Genomic DNA, 27,580 nt, shown 5'->3' on the forward strand with positions numbered 1-27,580 from the left:
GCTGTTTGCGATTCGAAGTTGAAAGCTGTCAAAAGGGCTGCCAGGTGTCCGGGATTTCCTTTATTTGACTCGACTCTACGAGCGTAGTACTAGTAGAGAATAACTGTATTACAACTTCAGGCACGATGCGACAGGTTTTCACACATCTCTGTGTTTATGACGTCATATCTCCTGATCCATGTGTCATACAACGACGTAAATTTATAGGTGCGTTCAGGGGCGTTTGTGGGTATTGACTGCGAAATGTGTTGAGAATAAAGTTTGTGGAAAAGAAGAATAAATTTAAACGTCGTGCACAACGCGTTAGTTTTTCACGCTTCTGAATGTTTATGATATCATATCTCCGGAGTTATGTGTGATGCCATGATGTACTATTATAGGTGCATTTAAAGATGTGTGCGGACACTGCCTGCGACATTTATTGTGAAAACAGTTACTAGCACAGAAATAATACGCTACTGGCCATTAAAATTGCTACATCACGAAGATGAAGTGCTACAGACGCGAAATTTAAGCGACAGGAAGAAGATGCTGTGACATGCAAATGATTAGTTTTTCAGAGCATTCACACAAGGTTGGCGCCGGTGGTGACACCTACAACGTGCTGACACGAGGAAAGTTTCCAACCGATTTCTCATACACAAACAGCAGTTGACCGGCGTTGCCTGGTGAAACGTTGTTTTGGTGCCTCGTGTAAGGAGGAGAAATGCATAACAACACGTTTCCGACTTTGATAAAGGTCGGATTGTAGCCTATCGCCATTGCGGTTTATCGTATCGTGACATTGCTGCTCACGTTGGTCAAGATGACTGTTAGCAGCATATGGAATCGGTGGTTTCAGGAGGGTAATACGGAACGCCGTGGTGGATCCCAACGGCCTCGTAACTCTAACAGTCGAGATGACAGGCATCTTATCCCCATGGCTGTAACGGATCGTGCAGCCACGTCCCGATCCCAGAGTCAACAGATGGGGACGTTTGCAAGACAACAACCATCTGCACGAACAGTTCTACGACGTTTGCAGGAGCACGGACTATCAGCTCGGAGACCATGGCTGCGGTTACCCTTGACGCTGCATCACAGACAGGAGCGCCTGCGATGGTGTACTCAACGACGAACCTGGGTGCACGAATGGCAAAACGTCGTTTTTTCGGATGAATCTAAATTCTGTTTACAGCATCATGACGGTCGCATCCGTGATTGCCGACATCGCGGCGAACGCACATTAGAACCGTGTATTCGTCATCGCCATACTGGCATATCACCTGGCGTGATGGTATGGGGTGTCATTGGTTACACGTCTGGGTCACTTCTTGTTCGCATTGACGGCACTTTGAACAGCGGACGTTACATTTCAGATGTGTTACGACCCGTGGCTCTACTCTTCATTCGATCCCTGCGAAACCCTACATTTCAGCAGGATAATGCACGATCGCATGTTGCAGGTCCTGCATGGGACTTTCTGGATACAGAAAATGTTCGACTGCTGCCCTGGCCAGCACATTCTCCAGATCTCTCACCAATTGAAAACGTCTGGTCAATGGTGGCCGAGCAACTGGCTCGTCACAATACGCCAGTCACTACTCTTGATGAACTGTGGCATCGTGTTGAAGTTGCGTGGGCCGCTGTACGTGTACACGCCATCCATGCTCTGTTTGACTCAATGCCCAGGCGTATCAAGGCCGTTATTACGGCCAGAGGTGGTTGTTCTGGGTACTGATTTCTCAGGATCTATGCACTCAAATTGCGTGAAAATGTAATCACATGTCAGTTCTAGTATAATATATTTGTCCAATGAATACCCGTTTATCATGTGCATTTCTGCTTGGTGTAGCAATTTTAATGGCCAGTAGTGTATATTTCAACGTCATGCATGATGCGACAGTTTTTCAAGCATCTCAGAGTTCATTACTTCATATCTTCTGAATTTACTTTTTGGATAAATAAACTAAAGGAGTGTGAAGATTTTTCCATTCCATTGTGGCAGGGTGCTTCAGCGACGGGTTTCGAACTATTCCGAATAAAAACGATCTTGGTTGCGACGCCGGAGTGGCAGACGTACGTTCAGCAACCAAGAAATTCCGCTTCCTGAAAACGAGTGACAGGAAGTGCCAAGGCAGCCAAGCAGGCAGACTCTCACCGATCACTGTGGTGCCTCATTTGAATTGCGAGGTGTCGATGCGGGAATCGTTAACCTGTTTAGTCAGGAAATACGGGTACCGGGGTATCATTTAGCGCTGAATGAATAGCCTTGACTCGTTGCAAGCTTTCCGCAGTATCGCAGGCTTTGGAAACCTGTTTACCGCCGTGGTTCTGACCCGTGTAACGACCGACGTGAAATGCTTTCCGACAGTGATCGCCATCTTTGCTTTGCCCTCCAGACAAGGTTAAAAAGTCACATCTCCGACAGAGCTGATAGCTACTCTGGAGTAATTTCAAACGGGTAAACTCCAACATCTGACCACTGGTTTAGAAACGTGCAAGGCTACAAATTTCAATTTATCCCCGTCTCGTGCTTTACAACGTCTTTGACAACCTCGACAGAGAAAATTATCTCGGGGTAACAGTTCACTTTTATAAAGGTACAAGTCACACTCCATTTACCACGGAAACAGTATACAGAGTTTCAAATCCATTTCAATCGATCACACCAATTCTATTTCTTTGACGAGTATCTCATCCACCAATTAGCTATCATTTTTATTTTTAGGAGTAGGTTGTATCCGTTCCACCATGATTTCCTGCCCTGTGACAACCTCTTCACCTCAATGCACAGCTACCTTAACTATGTGTTGTATGTATTCCAATATTTCCCGTCTACAGTACCCTCTGGTACCATGGAATTTATTCATTGATGCTTCCCTAAGGAAGTGTTATAGGCCCTCTATTGTTCCTGATCTATATTAACCACATAGGAGACAATCTCAGTAGCCGTCTTAGATTGTTTGCAGATGATGCTGTCATTTACCGTCTTGTAAAGCCATCAAATTGCAAAATGATTTAGATAAGATATCTGTGTGGTTCGAAAAGTGGCAGTTGACCCTGAATAAAGAAAAGTGTGAAGTTATTCACATGATTACTAAAAGAAATCCGCTAAATTTCGATTACGCGACAAGTCACACAAATCTAAAGGCTGTAAATTCAACCAAATACTTAGAGATTACAATTACAAATAAAAGTTGGAACGATCAAATAGATAATGTTGTCGGTGGAGCAAACCAAAGGCTGCGATTCATTGGCAGATCACTTAGAAGGTGTAACAGGTCTATTAAACAGACTGCTTACACTACACTTGTCGGCCCTATTCTGGCCTATTGCTGTGCGGTGTGGGATCCGTATCAGGTGGGACTGACTCATGATATTGAAAAAGTTGAAAGAAGGGCGGCTCGTTCCGTATTATAGCCAAATAGGATATATTGCCACAAACATGATACGTGAATTGGAGTCGCAATCAGTAAAACAAATGCGTTTTTCGGTGTGACGGGATCTTCTAATGAAATTTCAATCACCAGTTTTCTCCTGCGACTGGGAAAACATTCTGTTGGCACCCTCCTACATAGGGAGAAATGATCATCACGATAAAATTAGAGAAATCAGGGCTCGCAAAGAAAACTTGTAGTGCTCGTTTTTTCCCGCGCACCGTTAGAGAGTGGAATGGTAGAGAGACAGCTTGAAGGTGGTTCATTGAACCCTCTGCCAGGCACTTAATTGTGAATAGCGGAGTAATCACGTAGATGTAGATGTAGATCTGTCGTTCAAATCAGTGAGGTCCACATATTCCTTTCCTCGCTTATCTTGTAGCACCTTTATTATCTAATACAACCACTTAATTTTCAACCTTCTTCCTTAACGCTACATCTCAAATACTTTTCCGGTTTTCCCACAGTCCACGATTGCCTTCCGTAAAACACTGTGCTCTTGACGTGCATTCTGAAAAATTTCTTCCTCAACTTAAGGTCTACGTTTGGTAACAGGAAACTAGATTTCGCGAGGAATACCCTCCTTGTCTGTGCTTGTCTGCTTTTTCCTATCGCCATTAGTTATTTTGTTTCTGACGTGGGAGAATTCCTTTACTTTGTTAAGTGTTCCCCGCTTTCGCTGCAAGTTTATCGCTAATCTCATTTCTGATACTCCTTTGCCTCGAGCATGGATGTGTGTGATGTCCTTAGGCTAGTTAGGTTTAAGTAGTTCTAAGTCTAGGGGACTGATGACCTCAGATGTTAAGTCCCATAGTGCTTAGAGCCATTTGAACCATTTTGTGATACTCCTTTGGTTTACTCTCTGTGCGTATTCTATGATCATTAGAATGTTCACCTCGTTCAACAGCTTCCTTAATACTTCTCACTTTTATTAAGGACTGCAATACCATCAGCGATTCCTGTCACTGGTACACCCTCGTTTCATCCTGAATTTTAATCTGCTCCTGAACACTTCTTTTATTTCCATTGCTTCTTCGACGTACAGGTTGAGTAGTAGAGCAGAAAAGGTGAAACCTTAACTTACTCCCTATTAATCCTAGTATTTCTAGTCTAGTCCGTCCCGATAGCAGCCGGCACGGTAGCTCAGCGTGTTCGGTCAGAGAGCTGGTTGGCCTCTGTAATTAAAAAAAAAAAAAACATGAGTGAAAGGATCAACAACGAACTTGAACGGATGCCATGTGACGTCCGCAACGACCAAACACAACGATCAACAACGAACAAAATGGGTGGGAAAAAAAAGGAAGATAGCTGAGTGGTCAGTGTGACGGATTGCCGTCCTACGGGCCAGGGTTCGATTCCCGGCTGGGTCGGGGATTTTCTCCGCTCAGGGACTGGGAGTTGTGCTGTCTTCATCATCATTTCATCCCCATCTGGCGCTCAGGTCGCCCAATGTGGCGTCGTATGTAACAAGACCTGCACCAAGGCGGCCGGACCTGCCCCGCAAGGGGCCTCCCAGCCAATGACGCCAAACGCTCATTTCCATATTTTCTTCTAGTCTTCTCGCTTTGTTCTTGTACGAAGCTTCCTTACAGAGTACAAAACTCTCACCGAATAAAAACAATCATTCAGGACGAATCGTTGTGCAAATGACTCTGATTGTCAGAGGTGGCGATGAATTGTTACTGCTGCTGCCGCCGTGAATTAGCGCTCACCCGCTCTAAAATTTGTTAAGCCCGTCTACGGAGATCGGACTAGCCGATAAGTCCGCAGCCAGCTCCCACTGGAGCAGTCTTCTTCCCACCTCGACGGTCCGCTACCCATGCTACGACGTCTGGAGTTCAAATCAACATTCTCTTGTTTCAGCTCCGTGCACGGCAAATAACAACACAAGACGCGTTATTAAATGGGCTAAAGTTCTAAACATTCTGCGTGGTGTCTGTTTGTTATAATTCGTGTCTCCCTACCACTTTCGCGCAACGACGCTCTGAGTGTGTTTTTTAGGGAATTGACTAGTTTGAACCTGGGACCTGTTGCTGGTAAGGAGACGCCAGACCACACATGACATGTAGAATTCAGAAGAGTTCAGTGAGACTAGCGATGATATAACCAAATACTTAATGATTTCAGCTTCAGCTCCACTGCACTCCCTGTAAAGGAATCTTAATACTAACTAAATTTAGTGGAAGGGATTCAAGGCTTTTCTATTTTTAGTTAGCTGGTAAAATAACGTCGAAAAAGCAGTTAAGTTTACCATTGGAAATTTTATTCTACTCACAGAACATCGTTTATAAATTGCACTATTTATAAAAGGAAATGTTTTAATACAGGATGGTAAAAACCAACTGCGTTCAACAAAAATATGAACGAATATTCCCTGAATGGGTTTCCAAGTTCTACAATGGATCGAAGGATGACCTATGCCATATCAGATCTATAATCTAGGTTTAAATTAAGTTTCACAAAAGAGAAAACTCTCAAAATGGTCTACAGTGACCCTCAATTATCTTTAATTACTTATCTAACTTGTTGTAACTTACAGTGGCTGATATGGCTTCTCAATAACTATATAACAGAAAAATCATTGCGTTTCAGATTTTAACTTACGTAGCAAATGTGAATACCATGAGCTTCAATTGACGATATACACTAGTATTACGTAAAAAGGGGATGTAACAGATGAGACTTCTGCAGTTCTGAGTGAAGCCTTATGCGCTCAAAAATGCGGCATCGCGTGCGTTCATTACCTTGTCGGTGTTCGTCAGGGGGCGGCGACTGGCGCAGCTCCGTCCAGCTCGCCCTCTCGGAAGCAACTCTCTCCTAACTTCTCCTTACTACAATTTACCGAAGTTGGTTTAAAAAAAAACTATCTGGCTGTGTTTTCATCTGACCAATGAGGGTCTCAATGTTAACCTTAAGCTCCGCCTACAAAAATTCTGTCTGTCCAATGAGAAACGTTATACTTTTCGTGGTGGGGCAATGTTTTTAAAGTCTGCAACGTAACAGAGACGCGAAAAAGTCTCACGCTAAAACTTGCGGCTGGTGTGGCCCTTTTTGTGTTATCGTAAGATCTATACTGTTCTTCTGGAGCGCTCTAGCTTTTAACATGGACTGGGGGATGGTCCTAACGTAACAGAGACGCGAAAAAGTCTCACGCTAAAAACTTGCGGGTGGTGTGGTCGTAGCGGTTAGCTGGCGACGTGGGTGTCCGTCCCTTATCGTAGGGCCTTCTCGCTTAACACGGTTCTGCTCTCGGCTTCTGTTCTCGTTTCTCCCCTCGGAACTGCGTCTGTCTCACGGTGGGAAGGTATGACATGCATTTAGGCATTCTTGTGTTAGTCTGTGGTATTCCATTTGCTCACTCGTTACTCGTATTACTTTGGTTAATTTAATGTCACGATTTATTCGGAGCTATGTGACATACTACTGGATTTGCTTATCATGTCAGGGTTTTCACGGAAGGTGTTGGATTTGCCTGACACCTTACAAAGTAATGCCAAAAAATTTTCGTGATGTCGTAGGCAATGTGTTGAATACTGCATACACTGAAAGCATATTCGTTTGCCACAATATGATCGAACATGGGCGAAATATCTCCGCGTCTGTAAGGGAAATGCAGTTCCCCGTCTCCTGTGCAGTTCGAAAGGCCTTCAAAAACCCGCGGAGGCTTGCCGCTGTCCCAGTCACACAAATATATTCTCTGAATTGAATTCCAGATCGAATAATTACTCCTCTGGCAATCGAACACTTAGGTCACGGGAACAACGCATTACATATTCTGAACTGATAACTTGCAACTACTACCATTTCTCCACAAGCGCGACTAATGAAACTATGATATTATGTTGTCTACTGCCAGCAGTTTACTTAGATAAGATGCTAAGTCTCGTCATGATATGGTCAACATTAGCATCAAAGTCTAACATAACATTTCTTTCTCGTTCACGATTACGTTAATTATACGTTGCTTAGTGCCTGTCAAGTAATTCCATACGATTGGTAAAAGGAAGTGCCTCTTCTTGGTTCACGAGCTACAAAGTACAAATTATCAGCATCAGAATTGTCATGAAGAAAAGCGTGCTGTAATACCTGTGGGGTCCTGCCCATTCGTCTCGTATAGGGTGCCTAAAGGATGCTGAATTCTCGGAATGCTATACAACAATTCAACCAAATTTACATTAATAGTTTTTATTACAAATACGAAGATTGACAATACTTAACTCCGAATTTACAATAAGTGTCGCAAGCGATGGGCGACGTGCAAACAGTAATGTTCTTCACTATAGACAGTGTCCAAGTAAGCTCTGACAAAGTTATGGTCTCTTCGGCAGACCTCTCAGCCTCTGTTTCTTGTCCCTGAACTTTAATTCCCTTACCAAATTCCTCCTCGATAATTAGAATTATGTATGAAGTTCATGTTGTGTCTGTGCCCTCCTGTAATGTTTTGCGGTTCCTGGTTGGATAAGGAGAGGGTGGTATGACAGGTGGGTGACCACTTTCCTCTCACTACAACACAAAACACACTTTATTACAGGAACCAGTTTGAGTACTTAACTTCTTGAATCTTATCCCTGTCCGTATCACAACTGTATACAATGACTAACGTTCCCTCACAGCTAAGTGACGACTATCACTGTGGAAGACTAGAGCACGGTGCAACGTATTGAGTTGCAATGCGGAATGAGAGACTGAGCAAGTAAGACAGCTCGTTTTTTTTTCCTTTATTGGATTTCGATCCCCCCCTCCCCCCAGAGGGGGGCGGGCTGGCAGCAGCACAATACACCGCTCTGCAGCCCACAGAAAAGTTAAAAACAGAATTAGGAGATAGGAGAACAAGAAAAGCAGGCGATAAAACGGGGACTGTTGAAAACAGAAACACGGAGAAAGACAGCTCGATCGGCGACGGCGGCCTATGTGCACACCGCTCAGGGCCCATTATCGGCGCGTAGCCTGGGGACGTGTCTTGGTCTTCTCTTGTCATAACCGCACTTAGTTCAGCGCCTGCTATACAATGTTTCCCAGTGCCGCACTGTGTGCTGCCGAAGGCGTATGCCGCCACAGTTCACAACCGTACACCTTGCATGTATATCTCTAAGCAGCTGGAAATGTTAATAGTACTTCACAGCACATTTATTCACTTATGGAATTTGTTATCAACAATCCATCTACGTCTGAGAGTAACAGATAATCACAAGTCAAAATATAATGGCAACATGTGCCCGGGCCCAAGTATTGCCAAGGTTTGCTTGCAGCGTGCTGCAGAAGTTTCGCTCGGAAGCCATTACTAACATCCTCCGTACAGTCCCGCTCTCTCCTCATGCGACTCCCATATTTTTGGAGTCCTGAAGAAAGACATTCCTGGTTGTCAATTTTCTTGGAACAAGAGGTCCACGCCTGGGTACAATCATGGTTCCGTAGCAACCGCAAACATTTTTCCACGAACGCATTGATTGTCTTGTCTTACAATGGGGTAAATGTTTTAACGGTTATGGCGGTTAGTTTTGAAATAATAAACAATTTACTTCCTTCTTTTCCATCTGTCTCATTTTAACTTGGCTGCCCCTCGTATTTTCAGAAACGATTCAGAGGTAGTTCAGTACATAGCCTACAAGTGGCTACTAGCAAGTGCTGCCGCTAATGACCAGCACAGCAACTCAACAGGGAAAGAGTCGCACAAAAACATTTTTCAAGTTTCCACGGGAACGAATATATTTTAGCGACTTTCGTTAATGCTCCCTAAGTTCGTCTCATTCAATAAAACACCACTGCTGTAACGGTGAAGTTATATGTGTTTTTTTTTTCCCTGCTAAAATATTAAATTCAAATATACCAGATGTAGAAGTATGAAACCGGAATTTGGTAGCAATAATTACACGTTTGTTCTTTGAAACTGATAAACAATATTTTATTCGAAGCGATCGAGTCAACGAACCATTTTCGTACTTTTCATACGAATTGAAGTGTTGTTCAGCGAGAGCATGTCGCAGTGATGCGAACGGATAATAATCGGAAGGAGCCAAGTCTGGAGAATCAGCCGCATGCCCTAGTGTTTCCCAACTCAAATCCTCTATCGTTTCTCTGATGCGATGTGATGGGGCGTTGTCATGGAGCAATATGACTTGGTGTTGCCTTTGTCGATATTCCGGTCGTTTTCACGTAACGTTCGATTGAAATCGATCATTTGCTGTTGGTAGCGATCAGTGTTAATGGTTTCACCAGGTTTTAGCGGCTCATCATAGATGACACCCTTCTGATCCCACCAGACACAGAGCATTGTTTTCTTTCCAAAGCGATTTGGTCTTGCATTGGATGTCGACGGTTTGCCTGGATTGCATCCATGATTTACGACGCTTAGGATTCTTAAAATATATCTATTTTCCATCACCTGTCACTGTTCTACGGAGAAAAGACTTTCTTTTATGTCTGGGAGCAGAATTTCACAAGTGGTCTTTCGATTTGCTTGCTGTCTTTCGTTCAGTTCATGCGGGACCCATTTTCCCAATTTCTGCACCTTGCCCATAGCTCTCAACCTAAGAGAAACGGCTTTCTGCGTCACATTCAGTTGTTCCGCTAGTTCCTGTTGGGTATGAGTACCATTTTCATCCAATGAGGCCATGAATTCGTTGTCTTCGAACTTTTTCGGTGATTTCCCGCGCTCGTCGTTTCTCACTTCAAATTCACCACTTTTGAATTTTTTGAACCACTCGAAACACTGTGTTTTCCAAAGAGTGTGTTCGCCGAAAGCTTCGACAAGCATTCGATGCGAGTCTTCAGCAGTTTTCTTCAAACGATAACAGGAAACCAACGCTGTCCGCAAATCGAATTCTGTAGGCACAAAAGTCGGTATGTTTACGGGTTTGTAACAGATACCGATGTATGGAATTTGGGTTACTGTGTGCTGATATTCGTCGTCAGCCGTTACAGGAAGCAGATGGCGCTGCAGTCGCGGCCTCAAGGGCTCTCCACTAGAGAGCCTATATAGATGGAGAGAGTGGCCAATGGTGTTTGCATCGCTGATTGGCTGAGAGCCGAGGACGCCATGTTTTTACCAAACTGACGCTGACTTGGTACGAGTACTGTGTGTAATTCTGTACTATTGGTTCTCTTCAACGCTTCGAACGCCAATTCCATTGTACAATTATGTATAGGATGTAATGCGGTAGGCATTGAAGGACTTTTGTGTGTTCTCTGTCGGTTCTATTTACGTTAATTACCTTACAGTCACTCTGTTGGTCGGATCTATCAACTCACTGGTCGTCGCTGTTAGAAAGCTCGTTTCGTTTCTTTGTGTATCGAACAATCAATTTCTTGAATGAGATTTTCACTCTGCAGCGGAGTGTGCGTTGATATGAAACTTCCTGGCAGATTAAAACTGTGTGCCGGACCGAGACTCGAACTCGGGACCTTTGCCTTTCGCGGGCAAGTGCTCTACCAACTGAGCTACCCAAGCACGACTCACGCCCAATCCTCACAGCTTTACTTCTGCCAGGAAGTTTCATATCAGCGCACATTCCACTGCAGAGTGAAAATCTCATTCTGGAAACATCCCCCAGGCTGTGGCTAAGCCATGTCTCCGGAACATCCTTTCTTTCAGGAGTGCTAGTTCTACAAGGTTCGCAGGAGAGCTTCTGTAAAGTTTGGAAGGTAGGAGACGAGATACTGGCAGAAGTAAAGCTGTGAGTACCGGGCGTGAGTCGTGCTTCGGTAGCTCAGATGGTTCAAATGGTTCAAATGGCTCTGAGCCCTATGGGACTCAACTGCTGAGGTCATTAGTCCCCTAGAACTTAGAACTAGTTAAACCTAACTAACCTAAGGACATCACACACATCCATGCCCGAGGCAGGATTCGAACCTGCGACCGTAGCGGTCTCGCGGTTCCAGACTGCAGCGCCAGAACCGCGCGGCCACTTCGGCCGGCGGTAGCTCAGATGGTAGAGCACCTGTCCGCGAAAGGTAAAGGTCCCGAGTTCGAGTCTCGGTCGGGCATACAGTTTTAATCTTCCAGAAAGTTTCATATCAGCGCACACTCCGCTGCAGAGTGAAAACTCTCATTCTGGAAACATCCCCTAGGCTGTGGGTAAGCCATGTCTCCACAATATCCTTTCTTTCAGGGGTGCTAGCTCTGCAAGGTTCGCAGGAGAGCTTCTGTAAAGTATGGAAGGTAGGAGACGAGGTACTGGCGGAAGTAAAGCTGTGAGGACGGGGCCTGAGTCGTGCTTGGGTAGCTCAGTTAGTAGAGCTCTCGCCCGCGAAAGGCAAAGGTCCCGAGTTCCAGTCTCGGTCCGGCACACAATTTTAATCTGCCAGAAATTTTCAATCAATTTCTTTCTATATGATTATAATGCCTACAAAACAAAATTTAAAAAATTACAGAATAACCTGGCGAAGAGTTCTCGGGCTTCCAGCCGGGTGGCGGTGTCTTCAAACTGCGCCAGCTGTATACGCCGAGAAAGCATGCATTCACATTTACAGAATAACCTTTTTACTGATTCATCCCCTCCATGAAAGAAAAAGTAAATGAACGCCACACTTTCAATAATGTTGCCTTACAGCATGGGGGTAGAGTTTGTACTTTGTCGCATTGCAACATGGGAGTAGAGTTTTAACTTGGTAATCTGAAGGTCATGAGTTCGAATCCTAATCGAATCAGGTTTTTTTTAAACGTTATTTTTAGACTTTTAATGGTTCTTGAGTGACAATTCATGCTACACGATGTGTTTTGACATGTATACGGAACGACTGGCGACTCGCACTTGGGTCTGTAGTCTTGGCTATTCACATTCCTGTAAATTATAATTATCGTGTGGATATTCAGTTACCTATTTTGAACTACCTTCTGCTGTTTCAGTAGAGTACCTAAGTATTGATATTTTTCTGACTTTCTGTGGTCTAGAGTTCCTAAAAGTGTGTACAGAATGACGTATTTTGCCAGCATAAGAAAATGTTATAAGATCGACACACACTTAAAATGCATTACGTGGGAACGGAAAGAGACAAGAGTTTACCAATTTCAACGATGAATATCCGCAAGGAAAAATCTGAAATAGCATTATGCACTCTGAGATACGTTACATGAAACTTCTTTTTGTTATTAATCAGTTGTCAATGTTTATATAGCATCATAAAATACAGCTGTTGAAATTCGGCACACATACACACTGCTTCACGATACTTCCATTTGCTCACAAATTTATTAGGGCTATATAAACATAGACGAGTGGCATTTGTTTTAATTATATACCGAGTATTAAGGTAGAAGATCTGCTTTGGTCTCATGCTTCAAACACGTGCCTCATTTTACTCGTGAAGTGGCTAGCTTTCTGCTTGCGTCGCTACCTAATTGCACATCTCGCGCGCAATCTGGTAAAAACATGGCGGCCACGGGCCGATTGGCCACTCTCTCCCTATATAGGCTCTCTACCCTCCACTAACGTATAGCACCATATATAAGGAAATTCCGGTTTCATACTTCTATACCTGGTAAGCTAGGAAAATGCTAATTTCAGATTGTTGCTGGGTGATGGAAGAAGAGGAAGAGACGGAGAAAAATCCTTTTTTAATGATTTTGGAAAAATTCGTAAGATGTAACCGACAAAGATCTTCAGAATCGCCACCCAGCCTGGAGTTCTGGGGAATGCAATAGTCAGAGGGCGGATGTACGTGCTAGGGAGGCGCGCAACAGTGGCCGTGCTCACACAAGGAAGTCGTACCGTTTCAAGAGTTAGTCTTTGCATTGTATTTGCTCTAGACTTCAGTGTAGGCATAATTTCGCCAGTGTATGGCTCCGCAGCTGAGTGGTCAGTATAAATGACTGCCGTGCTGACAACCCCGTTTCCATTCCCGGTACTGCTAGCGATTTGCGTTTGGTGGCAAGGGATGCACAGAGCCTCGTAATGTAATGGCAACTGAGGTGTCACTTGATATGTGGCAGCGGCTCCACAGTCTGGAACGTCAGCAAAACGGCCAGGAGAGCGGTGTTCTCACCACATACCGCTCCGCACTGCATCCGCATTACGCTGCAAAGGAGAGCATGATACGGGAGCGGGCCTTCACGGCTTGGACTAGGAGCTGTTTTCTTAGTACTGTCGCAGTTACTTTTCATCAATACGTTGAAAGACTGTTAACAAGTTTAATGGTACGAGATGAGTGCCTGTAATGTTATTGAAAGAATACACTACTGGCCATTAAAATTGCTACACCAAGAAGAAATGCAGATGATAAACGCGTATTCATTGGACAAATGTATTATACTAGAACTGAGATGTGGTTACATTTTTACGCAATTTTGCTGCATAGATCCTGAGAAATCAGTACCCAGAACAACCACCTCTGGCTGTAATAACGGCCGGCCAGGGTGGCCGAGCGGTTCTAGGCGCTACAGTCTGGAACTGCGCGACCGCTACGGTCGCAGGTTCCAGTCCTGCCTCGGGCATGCATGTGTGTGATATCCTTAGGTTAGTTAGGTTTAAGTAGTTCTAAGTTCTAGGGGACAGATGACCTCAGATGTTAAGTCCCATAGTGCTCAGAGCCATTAGATTTGAACCCTAATAACGGCCTTGATACGCCTGGGCATTGAGTCAAACAGAGCTTGGATGGCGTGTACAGGTAAGCTGCCCATGCAGCTTCAACACGATACCAAAGTTCATCAAGAATAGTGGTTGGCGTATTGTGACGAGCCAGTTGCTCGGCCACCATTGATCAGACGTTTTCAATTGATGGGAGATCTGGAGAATGTGCTAGCCAGGGCAGCAATCGAACCTTTTCTGTATCCAGAAAGGACCGTACAGGACGTGCAACATGCGGTCGTGCATTATCGTGCTGAAATGTAGGGTCTCGCAGGGATCGAATGAAGGGTAGAGCCACGGGTCGTAACGCATCTGAAATGTTACGTCCACTGTTCAAAGTGCCGTCAATGCGAACAAGAGGTGACCGAGACGTGTAACCAATGGCACCCCATACCATCACGCCAGGTGATACGCCAGTATGACGATGACGAATACACGCTTCCAACGTGCGTTCACCGCGATGTCGCCAAACACGGATGCGACCGTCATGATGCTGTAAACAGAACCTGGATTCATCCGAAAAAATGACGTTTTGCCATTCGTGCACCCAAGTTCGTCGTTGAGTACACCATCGCAAGCGCTCCTGTCTGTGATGCAGCGTCCAGGGTAACCGCAGCCATGGTCTCCGAGCTGATAGTCCGTGCTCCTGCAAACGTCATAGAACTGTTCGTGCATATGGTTATTGTCTTGCAAACGTCCCCATCTGTTGACTCAGGGATCGAGACGTGGCTGCACGATCCGTTACAGCCATGCGGATAAGATGCCTGTCATCTCGACTGCTAGTGATACGAGGCCGTTGGGACCCAGCACGACGTTCCGTGCATATCACAGCATCTTCTTCCTGTCTGTAGCACGTCATCTTCGTGGTGTAGCAGTTTTAATGGCCAGTAGTGTATATACTGAGGTGACAAGTCATGGGATAACGATATGCGCATATGGTATCGTGTACACAAGGTATAAAATGATAGTACATTGGCAGAGCTGTCATTTGTACTCAGGGGATACATATGCAGAAGTTGCCGACGTGATTTTGGCCGCACGACGGTAATTAACAGACACTGACGCAGAATGGTGGTTGGAGCTAAGCGCGTGGGACATTCAATTTCGGAAATCGTTAGGGAAGTCAATATTCCGAAATCCACAGTGTCAAGAGCGTGCCGAGAATTATCTCTCACCACGGACATTGCAGTAGTCGATGGCCTTCACTTGACGACCGAGAGCAGCGGCGTTTGCGTAGAGTTGTCATTGCTAAAAGGCACACTGCTGGAAATAACTGAACAAACCAATGTGAGACAAAATTGTTAAGGCTTTCGTGGCCACTTGTTGATAAATTGCCTATTGGCTTCTGTCTCGGGTTCTTCGGCCGACGTTCATCTAATGATTTTTCTGACGTTTCGCCAGCACGAGTGGCTGGCATTGTCAAAGCTTCACCCTCCATTGCCGGTGGTCAACTGGAGCCGAGCTCGCGGGCGCAGACTATATGTACCTGGTGCGCCAACGTCCGAGGGCTTCTCCGCGGTCATTTCCGGTGCGGTTCTCCTCTTGCTACCTGCGACGGTCGTTCGCTGCAGTACGGGAAGCCAGGATCCGTTTACCTTAAGGCTTTCCTCTTTCTTGTTCAAACTATTCGCGTGTTTTTGAATTTCTACAGCTTCTCTGAACAAGCGCGTGTGATAGTGCTTCTCTACAGCCAGAACTTCCGTGTCGGCGAATTTTATTATGTGGTCGGTCTCATTCAGTGCGTGCTCTGCCACGGCCGATTTCTCCACCTGCCCCAACCTGCAATGTCGCTTATGCTCTTTGATCCTTGTGTTAATGGATCGTCCAGTCATTCCGACATAAACTTTACCGCATGTGCATGGTATACGGTATATTCTCGACATTGCAAGTGGGTCTCTTTTCTCCTTCGCCGATCTAAGACACTCTTTGATCTTCCTTGTCGGTTTGAAATTCGTCTTTACGCCATGTTTGCGCAATATACGGCCGATTCTGTCCGTCACTCTGGGAATGTATGGCAGAAAGGCCGTACCCGACATTTCTTTTTCTGGATCCTTACTTCGCCGAGTGTTTGGTTGGGGCAGGCGGAGAAATCGGCCGTGGCAGAGCACGCACTGAATGAGACCGACCACATAATAAAATTCGCCGACACGGAAGTTCTGGCTGTAGAGAAGCACTATCACACGCGCTTGTTCAGAGAAGCTGTAGAAATTCAAAAACACGCGAATAGTTTGAACAAGAAAGAGGAAAGCCTTAAGGTAAACGGATCCTGGCTTCCCGTACTGCAGTGAACGACCGTCGCAGGTAGCAAGAGGAGAACCGCACCGGAAATGACCGCGGAGAAACCCTCGGACGTTGGCGCGCCAGGTACATACAGTCTGTGGCCGCGAGCTCGGCTCCAGTTCACCACCGACAATGGAGGGTGAAGCTTTGACAATGCCAGCCACTTGTGCTGGCGAAACGTCAGAAAAATCATTAGATGAACGTCGGCCGAAGAACCCGAGACAGAAGCCAATAGGCAATTTGTCAAACCAATGTGAGACATACGACGAATGCATTCATCGGGACAGTGCGGTGAAATCTGGCGTTAAGGGACTATGGGAGCTGACGACCGATGCGAGTGCCTTTGTTAACAGCACGACACCGCCTGCAGCGCCTCTCCTTGGCTCGTGACCATATCGGTAGGAACATAGACGACTGGAAAACCGTGGCGTGGGCAGATGAGTCCCATTTTCAGTTGGCAAGAGCTGACGGTAGGGTCCGAGTGTGGTCCAGGCCCCTCGAAGCCATGGACCCAGGTTGTCAACACGGTACTGTGCAAGCTGGTGATGGCTCCATAATGGTATGGGCTGTGTTTACGTGGAATGGACTGGGTCCTCTGGTCTAACTGAACCAACTGAGACCATTTGCAGCCCTTCATGGACTTCCTGTTCCCAAACAACAATGGAATTTTTATGGATTACAGTGCGCCATGTTATCGGGCTGCAAGTCTTCGCGGTGTGTTTGAAGAACATTTTGGACAATTCGAGAAAATGATTTGGCCACCCAGATAGCCCAACATTAATCCCATAGAACATTCGTGGGATATAATCGAGAGACCTGATCGTGCACAAAATTCTGCATCGGCAACACTTTCACAATTATGGACGGCTATAGAGGTAGCATCGCTCAGTATTTTCGCAGGGGACTTCCAACGATTTGTTGAGTCCATGCCACGTCGAGTTTCTGCTCTAAGCGGGTCAAAAGGATGTCCGACACGATATTAGGAGGAATCCAATGACTTTTGTTACCTCAGAGTATAATTTATTGTTAATTCAGTACTCAGTCATTCCTTTTACAAAATGAACTAAGGTGTAGTGACATGATTTTATTTTCAGTCTGTTGTAGAGAGCCCAGTTTTTATTAACTGCTATGTGGATGGGAGTCTACCATTCAAAAAATGGTTCAAATGGCTCTGAGCACTATGGGACTCAACTGCTGTGGTCATCAGTCCCCTAGAACTTAGAACTACTTAAACCTAACTAACCTAAGGACATCACACACACCCACGCCCGAGGCAGGATTCGAACCTGCGACCGTAGCGGTCGCGCGGTTCCAGACTGTAGCGCCTAGAACCGCTTGGCCACTCCGGCCGGCTGAGTCTACCATTTATTCTTTGTTTTGTCATGTAGCACTCTGTGGGGTTTATCGGAGCCGGAGGAGCGGAACACAATTAAAGGCAGTCGGATCAACTCCACATAGATGAGAAGACCGTACAAATGTGAGAAGTCGTAGTTGCGACGTCAGCGAGAAGCGGCGAAAGTCAACAGCTGTCGTGTGCTATATGAACAATGCAATGGGTATAAAAAACTTGTTGTCCTATGTTACCGTTATGAGATTGTTATTTAAGCACGTATAAATCATAATATGTGTTAATAAGTTGCTTTTGGTTTCGGTTTAACGTAACATAATGCACGTTTATGCAGTTTCATATTCATTATCATTCTGAAGTGTTGTGAACCGAAATGTAATGGGAGGTACACAACAGCAAACAACGGTCTTGTGTTAAAGTTTCCGAAAAACGATATAGTGAGACAGAAATGGCTCCATTCAATTCCAACACAGGATTTCACAGTTATTAATTATTCAGCAGTAGGTGTAACATGTATCTTGTTTTTGATTGAAGTTTCCTCATGCGTGTTTTAGTTTATCATAAATTATTGTTTGCCAGATCATTTGTTTTGAATATATTATGAGTGCTGTACTTCACTGCTCATTTATCAGATGTGTCAGTGACATTTCAAAGCTAGCGACATTATCTGGGAAGTATCAATCGCAGACAAACAAACAATAACTGCTCCACTTTCAAAACCGCGCCTTGATTTAGATATGATGCATTTTTCCTATCTGTGCAGTCTACCTATCTTTAGCTGCAGGACCATCCATATGGGGACCGAAAGAGAAAAGGAGCACGTTGGAGGCAGCGGCTTTGCAGGAAAGCATTAAGATTAGTGTAGCCAAACATAACGATTATTTAAAAATATCATGAGTATTTAAAAGTATAACAACCTTCAGGAAGTGAAAGATAAAGTTAATGTAATATCATTCAGAAGAATGGATGAAAATAGTGAAAGAAGAGTGTATTATTCTTAAGTGTATCGATCTATCTGTGCAGTCCCATCACTTTGTGTATATTGTGATTGATAATCACTTGGAAGTACTGGTCTATTCAAAATGGGTTTCATTAAACAAAATTGTAGTCCCTGAATAGACTCTTGAAGTTATACCGGTAACAGAAAATTGTGTGATGCGGCCGACTTGATAGGCATACATCTCTTAAAGGCTTTTGACTGTGTGAATCATGAAATTCTTCTAGATAGGCTTAAGTATTGTGGTATGAGTGGGACAGTACACAAATGGTTTAATTCATTTAACTGGAAGAATGCAGAAGGTTGAAATTAGACTGCAAAAATCAGTAGGGTCCTCTAACTGGGGAGGTACCAAGAATGGTGTCCTCACATGGTTCAGTCTTGGGTCCCTTATTGTTCATAATATGTATTAATGACTTGCCACTTTATATTCATGAAGATGCAAAGCTAGTTATTTTTGCTGATGATACAAGGATAGTAATCACACCCAACAAACAAGAATCAGCTGAGGAAAGTATAAATAATGCCTTTCAGAAAATTATTAAGTGGTTCTTTGCAAATGGACTCTCGCTAAATTTAGAGACAACACAGTAAATACAATTCTGTACAGTAAATGGCGTAACACCATAGATAAATATAAACTATGAACAGAAGTCTGTTGCAAAGGCAGAATATTCAAAATTTCTGGGTGTGTACATTGATGCGAAATCGGATTAGGAGAAACGCATTGAAACGGTTACCATCAGCTACTTATGCCGGCCGGGGTGGCCGAGCGGTTCTAGGCGCTTCAATCTGGAAACGCGCGACCGCTACGGTCGCAGGTTCGAATCCTGCTTCGGGAATGGATGTGTGTGATGTCCTTAGGTTAATTAGGTTTAAGTATTTCTAAGTTCTAGGGAACTGATGACCTCAGATGTTGAGTCCCATAGTGCTCAGAGCCATTTGAACCATCAGCTACTTATGTTATTAGGGCTATTGCGAATTTTGGTAATAAACATATCAGTAAATTAGCGTACTACGCCTATTTTCATTCACTGCTTTCATATGGTATCATATTTTGGGGTAATTCATCAATAAGAGCAAAAGTATTCATTGGACAAAAGCGTGTAATGAGAATATTAGATGGATCCCATCCAAGATCACCTGCAACACATTTATTTAAGGAACTCGAGATATTCACTACTGTACTTTTAAAATGCTCCAAATGTTTCTAACGGTTTATACCCACGAAAATAATGCAAATATTCAAAGACGTAAGCAGCTTTGTTTACTAATTTGCTAGTCACGCTGCATATGCTATGTGCGAAATAAATCGCTGTTATTCGTTCCTAATTGTCTTTATCTTATCTCCACGTAAACAAATGTATGTGCTACATCTGTTAACGAAAATCATTCAAGTATCAACTCATAAATCGTTAATTTTACGAGCCACACAATTATTTTGGTGTTGTCGCTTGGCTATGAATTAACGGTACCTTTCTCTAGATGGTGTTGCTCATATGGGAATTCTAGGTCGTAAGTTATGATTTTTGTCGTGGTAAATTAATTTTTCCGGGTAATTTTTGTTTGTTTTATGCTACTTATAGCGGCGGTTCACTTAAACCAGACTATAACAACTGAAATTATATGAACTTTATGGCTCGGAATTCAATCTTTAAAGTGTTTATAAAAAGAAGTCCGCACACCGTGCAGCTAACTATTGGCACCGCGATTTGATGTGAGGGCTCCGACTGACGGACACGTGCGCGGATGCTTACAGTACTGAAAACTGGAGAGTGCCTAAGCAGAATTCCACGCTGTATCAGGCGAAAGTACTTTCGATTCTTGTAGACTTTTCATAGTGGAAAGAAGACATGGTTGATTATTCACCACCAGCTACTGACTTGAGAAACGAACTTTAAAGCACTACCTCTGAACGAAACGCCAGGCGTCACTGACTACACCCTGGATGAGTGTCAGATGGCTTCTCAGACGCTTCACGAAATTTAATAATTTTTTCATAATGCGATGCCACAGTCATAATATATTTCTTTAAAGTCAGTACCGCCATTAGACTGTTGTTTATTTACGTGTTACATTACACTTACATAATCATGATTTCGGCTTCAAAGTGCCATTATCAAGTGTTTTAAGTGTTATAAATTGCCTAAGATGGCACACTGTCGTATTAAAATACACAATGTGTCTAATAGTGTATTTTAATACGACAGTATGCCATCTTAGGCAATTTATAACACTTAAAACACTTGATAATGGCACTTGGAAGCCGAAATCATGATTGTGTAAGTGTAATGTAACACTGTATATAAACAACAGTCTTTAGAAGGACTTTTAAAAGTTTCTCAGCAACGGGTGTCGGAAAATACCGGCCATCATGGGAAATCACAAACCTGTAGGCCTCGACCACTCGCTATTTAGGGGGATTAGGGAGAGACCAGCTCATTACGTCCGGGCTGGAGAAAACCTCTTTCCCCTGTGTATGCAATAGCCACAGAAACGAACAAAAAGGAGCGATCCGGAAATGATATGTTACAATTTTAATCGGGCTTCGTAACAACTGTTTGCAATGATTTGCAAAAGGACCTGCAGAGAACTGATGAATGGTGGACGGCCTGGGAGCTGATCCTGAACGTAAATAAATGTAACACATAGCGCATACGTTGTCAAAGAAATCGACTACTGCTCAACTACACTAACTATAACGAATTGCTGTAAACAATAACTACTTGCAAAAATCTAGGAAATTTTTCCGGAGCGACCTTAAGTGAAAGGACCACATAAAAGATATAGTAGGAAAAGCAGATGCCAGAATCTTAAGAAAATGTAATTCGTCCATTAAAGAAGTGTCTTGCAAGGCGCTTGTGCAACCAACTCTTGAGTATCCTTTATCAATCTGGGACCCTTACGAGGAAGAACTGATAGAAGAGAGGATCTAGTGAAGAGTGTTTCGTCATGGGATCCTTTAATCCGCGCGAGAGCGTTACAAAAATGGTTCAAATGGCTCTGAGCACTATGGGACTTTACATCTGAGGTCATCAGTCCCCTAGAACTTAGAACTACTTAAACCTAACTAACCTAAGGACATCACACACATCCATGCTCGAGGCAGGATTCGAACCTCCGACAGTAGGGGTCGCGCGGTTCCAGACTGAAGCGCCTAGAACCGCTCGGCGACAGCGGCCGGCAGAGCGTTACAGAGATGCTCAACGAACTCCAGTGGAAGACGCTGCAAGACAGGCGATGTGCGTTCACTATTGAAATTTAAAGAGAGTAATTCCCGGGAAGATTCGGACAAGATATTAGTTCCTTTCATATGCGTCTCCAGAAATGACTATAACAAGGGAATTCGGGAAATTAGATCCAATACAGACGCTTGTATGGAAGTGAAACATGGACGATAAATTGTTTGGACAAGAAGAGAATAGATTAGATGGGTAGATTACATAACTAATGAGGAGGTGTTGATTAGAATTGGGGAGAAGAGGAGTTTGTGGCACAACTTGACTAGAAGAAGCGATCGGTTGGTAGGACATGTTCTGAGGCATCAGGGGATCACCAATTTAGTATTGGAGGGCAGCGTGGAGGGTAAAAATCGTAGAGGGAGACCAAGAATGACTACACTAAGCAGATTCAGAAGGATGTGGGTTGCAGTAGGTACTGAGAGATGAAGAAGCTTGCACAAGATAGAGTAGCATGGAGAGCTGCATCGTACCAGTCTTAGGACTGAAGACCACAACAACAAACAACAACAAAAACAACAGACGCTTACCGTCAATCAATCTTCCCTCGCGCCGTTCGCGATTGGAACAGGGAAGGGGGATGAAACAGTGGTAGCAGAAGTACCCACCGCCACGCACCGTCAGGTGGCTTGCCGAGTACTGATGTAGATTTAGTAGATATGAAGGTATAACAGCAGAAATTAGGCACCTACGATTTCTTTACCGTGGAGTGTGTAACACCATAGCTCTAATACTCTACGGATTTATTTTGCTTTTGTTTCATTTAATGTTACATCATTGAGCTTCCGTAAATGTGTTTGATTGAATAGATAACACAGAATTGTATACTACTTTCTTTGTACAAACTTTGATATCATGGTTTGGTTCAATGCAAAGTAGTGTATCTTTCATTTAAACTCTTTGTTCCATTTGGAGGGAACAAAACTTACTGTATATAATTGTAATTTTGTGTGAATAATTTTTTGTAGAGATGTCAGTATGTGTAAATGTTTTGTTTTATTTAATGCATTTGGTTGCTGTTATGTAAACTGCTGATCCCCACTTAGGGTTCTTAGTTAGTTTGTATGTAAACGGTGTAGTGGTTCCCCTCGGGAACGGAACTGTGTAGCGCGCGCAAATTGTGGTTGGCCTATGTAGAAAAGGTGGAACTGATAGTCAGTCGGGGACGAACTACGAGTCGGGGACGAGCTACCAAACTGTGCACTGTCATGTAAATGTTGCATATTGTGCTGGTTCCGAGAGAGGCTTTTCCTGCCGCTTTCCAATGCCTCGGATGGATGGATAAATAGCTGGAACTATTCTGGAATTTGTATCTGTCGTCGCCACCAAGAAATGACAGAGTCCAGCAATTCTGTCTGCGAATCCACCTACCAACATGCAGTTGCCACCACGTTGCGCAATCACTGTAACGTAATACTATAATGATGTACAGTGAAGGATCAGCTTAATGGATGTGCTAATGTGCTCAAATATAAGGTAATTTATATCTGAATTTATGTACCTACCTTGATTTTCCTCCTTATCATAACACCTCTCAGGTTCCTCTCCGTTTGAACTAAAGTAATTACCGAGTGTCCCTACTGAAAGAACATTTAAAACCCAGTTTTCTAATTAATGCCTCTTGAACATAGTAAAGAGAAAGTTAAAGTTAATGTGGCAAGAGAGTGAGTTAAAGTTAATGATGCTTGCTGAAAATATTCCTATTAAAAGTGCTTATTAAAGTGCTGTTGCCAACTTCAAAATTAAAAGTTCTTAAAACTGAGGCTTATAGAGTAAATGATCACATTGTTGTCTGTAGTAAATTCTAAAAGGTGAGTTAGTTTCTTGTAATTTTGCTAACATTGTGTCTCACTGTAGTAAAAGTGGAAATTATATGTTCATGATTGCTAAGTGTTTATCCCTCATGTGTTTTGGAAGTGCATATTAATAGTATAACTAGGTCCACAGTTTGTCTATTGTATTAATGCTGGGTAACAAGTAATGGGAAGACCACTGATTACAAAAACCATAATTTCTTTATTCAAATGATAATGAGAAGCAACCTGTGAGTGGATTCCAATTAACTTTCATTTTAAATAGTAAAGTATTTAACTGAGAGAGACTTCACATATGTACAATTTATGATCCTGCAGTGAATGTTAATAGTAATGATATAAATACCATTCAGTTTGAACAAGGCCTGAAAGTAATAGTGTGTTTCGGTATCTGTTATAATTTTGCAAATAGTTTGTGCTGTTCCAGTTGTTAGCTTCAATCCTAACGTAAACATATGTATGTGTCAGAGTTTACTGCACTCGCGTGTGGCCAAGTATAGGTTGTGTTTATCCATTAGAGTTACTAATAACTATTTTCTTGAACGAGAATGTTAACCATTCTCTTGCCTAGTTAGGCTGACGACCGTTTTCTTTACCAGTTGAACAGTACAGATAGGCAAAATTTTGTTCGTACTGTTCAAACATTTACGTAATTCTGACTTTCACTTCCGATAAGCCACCTCCGTTAGGTACTATACGGTCAGCATCATAAAATTCCTCTCAGAGGGTAACACTGCTCTGTTGCGTTATACCATAATTACTCTAACAAAATAATTCTGATTTACAAATTGCCTCCAGTTTTGAGGTTATGGTATAGCAGTAGCAGACGGGAGTGTTATAAGTGTCACGAAGTTAAGCAGGCTTCCCTGTGTGGGAATTCACGTGAGCTGCTACCGTGACGCCACAGAGTTGTACGTCGGCCTCATTACTACGGAGACTGCGGTGTAATGACCTGCCGGCGTTGCTGTGGTAGCCGCAGACGATTCTGACATCCAGGCGACCTTGGCGCTCGCTAAGCGTCAAGCCGTGCTGCCGGCGTTGTCGGAGCTGACTTTGCTCTTCCGCACGTACTGCAGCCTAACACTTCACCGTCACTGACAAGGAGGTCAACATCACTGCCCAGACCTTCTGTAGAAACACGTACTGTACGATAAGACATACAGGAACGGACAAAAATACGGTAACTCCGCGAGAATTGCTTGCTTGAACGTAAATGCGGGTGCTAGCCAAGCCAGAAGGTTGGACGTATTTAACCAAGAAAGGCACCTGTGCAATACTCTCAACACGTTCCAAGTACGAATCACGGTCAGAAGAGTGTTGTTGGCAGCTGTGAGTGCACGATGTCGGAGCTCAGTGTATTTGAATGTCTGCAAATATTTGGCGCCCGTGTGATGGGCGCTTCGGCGAGTAAGGGAGTCGTAGTGTTTGATCTTCTCAAGGGGCACCGTATCGAAGATTCATTGCCACATACAGGGGAGGTGAAAAAACATCATCCGCTGAGTCACAACTCGGACGAAATTGTGTGCTGAATGAACACAGTCAACATGGGTTTAGAAAACATCGTTCCTGTGAAACACAACTAGCTCTTTATTCACATGAAGTGTTTATGAGTGCTATTGGCAAGGGATTTTAGATCGATTCGGTATTTCTGGATTTCCAGAAGGCTTTTGACACTGAACCACACAAGGGGCTCGTAGTGAAATTGCGTGCTTATGGAATATCGTCTCAGTTATGTGACTGGAACTGTCAGAGAGGTCACAGTTCGTAGTAATTGACGGAAAGTCATCGACTAAAACAGATGTGATTTCTGGTGTTCCCGAAGGTAATGTTATAGGCCCTTTGCTGTTCCGTATCTATATAAACGATTTGGGAGACAATCTAAGCAGCCGTCTTCGTCGTCTATCGACTAATAAAGTCATCAGAAGATCAAAACAAACTTCAAAACTATTTAGAAGAAATATCGGAATGGTGCGAAAAGTGGCAGTTGACCTTAAATAACGAAAAGTGTGAGGTCATCCACATGAGTGCTAAAAGAAACTCGTTAAACTTCGGTTATCCGATAAATCAATCTAATCTAAAAGCCATAAATTCAACTAAATACCTAGGTATTACAATTACGAACAACTTAAATTGTAAGCAACACATAGAAAATGTTGTGGGGAAGGCTAACCGAAGACTGCGTTTTATTGGGTGGACACTTAGAAAATGTAACAGATCTACTAAGGAAACTGCCTACACTAGTCCGTCCTCTTTTAGAATACTGCTGCGCGGTGTGGGATCCTTACGAGATAGGATTGACGGAGTACATCGATAAAGTTCAAAGAAAGGCAGCACGTTTTGTACTATCGCGAAATATGGGAGAGAGTGTCACAGAAATGATACAGGATTTGGGCTGAAAATCATTTAAAGAAAGGCTTTTTTCGTTGCGATGGAATCTTCTCACGAAATTCCAATCACCAACTTTCTCCTCCGAATGTGAAAATATTTTGTTGACACCGATCTACATAGGGCGGAACTATCACAAAGATAAAATAAGGGAAATCAGAGCTCATACGGAAAGATATAGGTGTTCATTCTTTCCGTGCTCTGTACGAGATTGGAATAATAGAGAATTGTGAAGGTGGTTCGATGAACCCTCTGCCAGGCACTTAAATGTGATTTGCAGAGTATCCATGTAGATGTAGATGTAGATCGAGACAGACAGAAATTGAAGAGGATTGTGACGAAAAATAAAACGACGTCAGCTGCAAAAGTCACTGCAGAATTGAACATCGCGCTCTCGAATCCTGTCAACATCAAAACAACATGAAGGGAACTCAACAAGCAGAGAATTGCTGGACGAAGTGAAATTCCAAAACCACTCATCAGTGATGCAAATGTCTTAACGGGAAACATGGTGCCGAAGCCATAAAACTGTGCTATGGAGGAATGGAATAAAGTTATGTAGTTGAATGTGTCTTGTTTCTCATTGTTTCCAATTTCTGGCCGACTTTACGTCCCAGCCGGCCGGTGTGGCCTAGCGGCTCTAGGCGCTTCAGTCTGGAACCGCGCGACCGCTGCGGTCGAAGGTTCGAATCCTGCCTCGGGCATAGGCGTGTATGATGTTCTTAGGTTAGTTTGGTTTAAGTAGTTCTAAGTTCTAGGGGACTGATGATCTTAGATGTTAAGTCCCATAGTGCTCAGAGCCATTTGAACCATTTTGCGTCCTAAGAGAGAAACACCGCCGGGGTTCGTTAATGATTTGCGCAGCCATACAGTGGTAATCCATATTCCCCTTGGTTACTGTGCAAGTTCACATTACCATCAAGGATTAAGTGACCATTTTGGCTGATCAGGCCCACTTCCTGGTACAGTATTCGTCTTCCAGTGGTGATGATATGTTCCAAGACGACAGGGACCCTATTCACGCAGCTCGCATCGCCCAGGACTAAGTGTTGTGAACACAACGATGAATTGTCCTCTCTCCCCTGGCCAGCTCAGTCACCAATATTACTGGACTTGGTGATCTACTTTGGAGAGAAGGATGGCTGATCGCTGTCCACCTCCATCAACGTTCCGTGAACGTGGCACTGTTTTGCAAGAAGAATGGCAAAACATTCCCTTGAAAACCATACCGGCCTATATCCACACTACTGGCCATTAAAATTGCTACACCAAGAAGAAATACAGATGATAAACGAGTATTCATTGGACAAATATATTATACTAGAACTGACATGTGATTACATTTTCACGCTATTTGGGTGCATAGATCCTGAGAAATCAGTACCCAGAACAACCACCTCTGCTCGTAGTAATGGCCTTGATACGCCTGGGCATTGAGTCAAACAGAGCTTGAATGGCGTGTACAGGTACAGCTGCCCATACAGCTTCAAGACGATACCACAGTTCATCAAGAGTAGTGACTGGTGTATTGTGACG

Source organism: Schistocerca piceifrons, chromosome 3, assembly GCF_021461385.2.
Source record: "Schistocerca piceifrons isolate TAMUIC-IGC-003096 chromosome 3, iqSchPice1.1, whole genome shotgun sequence".
NCBI lineage: Eukaryota > Metazoa > Arthropoda > Insecta > Orthoptera > Acrididae > Schistocerca > Schistocerca piceifrons.